The sequence below is a fragment of the Dermacentor albipictus genome, chromosome 1 (assembly GCF_038994185.2).
Source record: "Dermacentor albipictus isolate Rhodes 1998 colony chromosome 1, USDA_Dalb.pri_finalv2, whole genome shotgun sequence".
NCBI lineage: Eukaryota > Metazoa > Arthropoda > Arachnida > Ixodida > Ixodidae > Dermacentor > Dermacentor albipictus.
Window position 1 is genome coordinate 18,684,960 of NC_091821.1, and position 4,034 is coordinate 18,688,993.

A 4,034-nucleotide genomic window follows, 5' to 3' on the forward strand; every position below is an offset into this window, starting at 1 on the left:
AAACCCTTATTTTTACTGTCCTGGACAAGGCCTTAAATATCACTCGCGTTTTCAATAAATGCGTATCACAGGTAAAAACTTTGCACTGTATAGTTCTGTGCAGTGCAGGATCAGTTGAACACGCCAAGCCCTTATCGTTATTTGCACAAGAGCTTAAGTATCACATATAGTATTAGGGGAAAAAGACGAATACTACGTTTCTGCCATAGAGGACTTGTTCGAGGCACTATAGGCTCTGGGATACGAAATGTTATCAGAAAAAAAATGGAATGCGACTAAAACTGGCCACAGGGCTACTAGGTAATGATTGTTCAGTATGAGTGTGGAATTTCAAAACAAGACAATACCTAGAACTTAAATACCTGACACAGTAATAGCTGGAAATATTCTGAAAATTACGATAATCCCTAATGCAAAATTTCAGCACAGCTCTATATGTATTTTCATTTCACATTATGTTGAGGCAAAGGATTTGAGAAAGACATGTTTTTATGTACAGTCACAGACCACTCAGCGCCTTCGCAGAGGAAGGGGCAGTATGGGAGCGCTGGCATGAGTAGCGACATGGGAGTCAACTGTGTAAGAAGTGGATGACAAACACGCAATGGCACTTAAATATCACAGATAATTATCAGAGAAAAAAAACAGTGTATGTACATTATACCATGCAGCTATGTTTTCAGGACTATTTTTCGCTCCTCCGAGCCCTCACTTCTATTACTTTTTCTTGAATGGTGGCTTGGATGGAACACATACAGTCAAATCGGTCATCAGGGGGCAGTGACCGTAAAAATCCAGCAGCCGCCATGCAGAAATGGTAGACAGTGTCCTGGGTCTCCTCTTTTTGTCGGCGCTCTTTTCCAACTGCCTTCAGGTGGTCAAGGCATGCGGCAGCAACTGCCGCATTGGAGGGATCGCTGCCATCGGGGCTGCAAAGGAAAGGATGTCTCCACTACTGTTGACTATCACAATACCAATTTCTACATTACCGGTGGGGATTTTTGGATGTCTTTGCCACTTTTCTTGGTCTTGGTACCCTATAAGGGAAGAAGTTGGTGAGCTATTTTTGACAATGTATACATAAATAGGTAGGGGCACCGAGTCCTACATACGTTTCAGTTGTCTAAAGCACCACTTCTGGCTTAATATCACTTTCTGCATCGTCAGGCTGCCTGAAAAAAAAAACTTGCTGTTTTTAGGGAACTTTATACCATAATTACATTTACCATTCCGTTGTCTTGCTTGCAGGTTGTGTGTCTGTATGCGGTGCACTTTCTAAACTTTGTGGCACCACCATCTCTTCGAAGTCGTCTGCATGTCCTGTTGCTGGTACATCTTCAATGTCGTGACTGGCGGCTGCTGGGCCTTCAGCTACGATCATTCTGCATAAATAACAACTAAACCAATTGCAGCTGGTGCTCACTGATATCAATGTGCAATTTAACAATGTGTGGTGTTTAAACAGTGACTAATAAAACACATTCTCAGAACTTGCTCATTGCCGTCCCTACCATAAAATTATTATGCACACTCGAAGAATCGGAGATGGCAATGTATGCACAAGCCATTGAATGTTTTGCTTAGGCAAAGTACCGTGAGGATCGGAAACATTTTAATGTTCACAACACATGTAGCTTCAACTTATGCATTCCTAGATTACCCACTGTTTGAAATTGCTAGTTTAATATAGTACTTCGCAATAGACATATGGATCCTAGCTATTTGGCCTGTGTTGCCCTTCTTCCAATCAGGCCCACTAATGATCAAAAAAATTCATACCTACAAGATACTGCCACATTAACGATGTGTCCTTCTGGTTGACGCTGAAGTCACCAACTACGGGCCAGCGTAGCAGCGAGCGTTGTCATGGAGTTTGAAGCATATGTGAATTAGCATGCGCTACAGGCTTTAGAGATGCTACAAATATGCATGTCAGTCATTCACGCACCCATCAAAGGAGCCAAATTCGAGGTTGTTGCACAAGCTAGAAAAGTAAAATATCAAATAAGGCACCGAAGAACAGCGAAACCTGATACCCTTGCAGTTCCTGCTCGCAGAAGCAGCAAGTAAAAAATGGAGCAGAGGTTAATATTTTGGACAGCGTCATGCTTGCCAAGTATACCAGAAAGGTAACAGCAAGCCACTAACAGCCCTTCAAACAAATAAAATCAAATGATGCTGCATGGTAACTTATCGTACTCTCAACAACCCAGCTGACCATGCAAACACAACTTTCAAGGCAAGTTTGTGACTACACAGACAGGACTTACATTGGCTCCTGATAAACGGCTTCCATTATGCCCGTCATTGCTTCGAAGTGTTCCCACTTCACGAGGGGCACGTCATGGGCACCAGCGCCACTTTTAATCGAATCTTTGATCTGACTTTTCGTTTTTGTGAAGGTTTCCTTCAGGTTCTTAAACTTCTTCTGGCATAATGCACCTCCGCAACAGTTGCAATTTTAAATGACAGGCCATCAATAAATGTGAAACCGCTACACATGCTGTGATCAAGGCAAGACTTTTGCCGTGCAAAGGGTAGTGGCAAAAGACATAACTGTTAATTTGCATGAATGCATATGCCGTATTCTTTAGGACCACATGCTGTCACCTGAGCAGCTGTTATAAAACACAATGGCTGAATTTGCATGTACAAAGTTGGATTTGGCTGGGGTGCCATTTGTTTAACAAAAAAAACGGCATATAGTGTCACCTTTGTTCGGTTGCGCTCGCGGCACAGACTGAGCGTGCGTGCAACATGCACCTCATTCATTCGATGTTTTTGCATATAGCAATTGCACAAGTTCAGCATGCCTACATTCGATGTTTTGGATTTACTTTCCAGGATTCTTGGCTTGCCGCGCGGCGACAGGAACTGATATACCCATTCGACCCTATGCGTTACAGTCCACACGGTGCTAGGTGCTGTAGACACGGTTTCTGCATGCGTTGCTTCAGCTTTTGGCGCAAAAGGAACGAATAAGTATTACAATGGCAAGTAAATGAAATGAGACGAAAGCACGGCGAGCACTTGCTCCTAACAACGGCACTGACCAAACATTCTCGGTATAAGTTACTTCCGAAACTATACCCACAAAGCAGCACCAGCGTAGCGAGAGAAAATGTGCGAGTACTTACTGCTCACTCCCAGCTCTGCGGCTATCTTCGCCCAAATCTCATTCTTGTGGTACGTGTCTTTGTACGAATGATGAGTCTTGTCATAAAGCACGGGGTGGCATTTGACGGCGTCGTTGAGCATAGCAGCCGACACTTTCGGTGCCATGTTTACGTCCGCAAGTTCTCGACCGGATGTTTAGATGCGATTGCAGCTTCCGGTAAAGCGGAACGTCTTTCCGCTTCGCCTGGGCGAAAAAATCCGTCCGAGACAGATTTTTTCGACGCCTGGTTTTCGGCCCGTTTCTCCGCCTAGGCGGGCGGATTTTGTCACGTTTTTTCCGCTTCCGCCTGCTCAGAGACCAAGTGTGAACGCAGCCGTACCTGAAATCCGCATGCCGGAAATCCGTCGACGCTTCCGAGAACGGGGCGCACAGCCATACACCCATACGGCGGCTTGACTTGGCCGTGACGCACTTCTATCAAATATTTCACTTGCGACATGTTTCACACCGATAGCGCGAACACGAGAAAAAGCTGCAGGTCACAATGCGACGCCGTGCAGCCGTGCTTCTACCGATGAGCTGCGTGCGCGAACTTGCACAAAAACAAAACGTTAGGCGCGAGAAGATCGCGGCTCCCGTTGCGGAGACGAAGCGGACGAAGCACGGAGGAAGGGACGAAGCAATGAAGCGCGAACTGTTGGTTCCTCGTTATGCCGGCGGTGGTGGTGGCTTTAGTGGCGTGTGTTGCGGCTGTCTAATTTTTTATTTCTTTTCCCCAAACAGTATTGTTCAGATCAGTTCTTTGTTTACATTTCTGGGTGTGTCGTTTGGCATTATGTTTTTGCCTTTTTATGCTATTAAGCGGCCAATTATGGCCTCCCAGGTTCGCGCGCACCAGCTTCGCACGTAAATCTCG

The 4,034-nt window shown here is 45.3% G+C and overlaps 1 long non-coding RNA gene across 2 annotated transcripts; it reads right to left on the reverse strand.

Moving 5' to 3' along the window:
• Positions 1–432: 432 nt before the first annotated feature.
• Positions 433–3,366, reverse strand: LOC135909943 (uncharacterized). Of its 2 annotated transcripts, none has more exons than XR_010566859.2 (5): positions 3,138–3,366; positions 1,227–1,397; positions 1,113–1,172; positions 990–1,037; positions 433–929 (listed from the first exon to the last, which is right to left on the reverse strand). It is a non-coding gene; the product is annotated as an uncharacterized lncRNA (long non-coding RNA). The 2 variants fall into 2 exon arrangements; XR_010566860.2 differs by having other exon boundaries at positions 1,227–1,382; positions 3,138–3,359.
• Between the last annotated feature and the right edge of the window lie 668 nt (positions 3,367–4,034).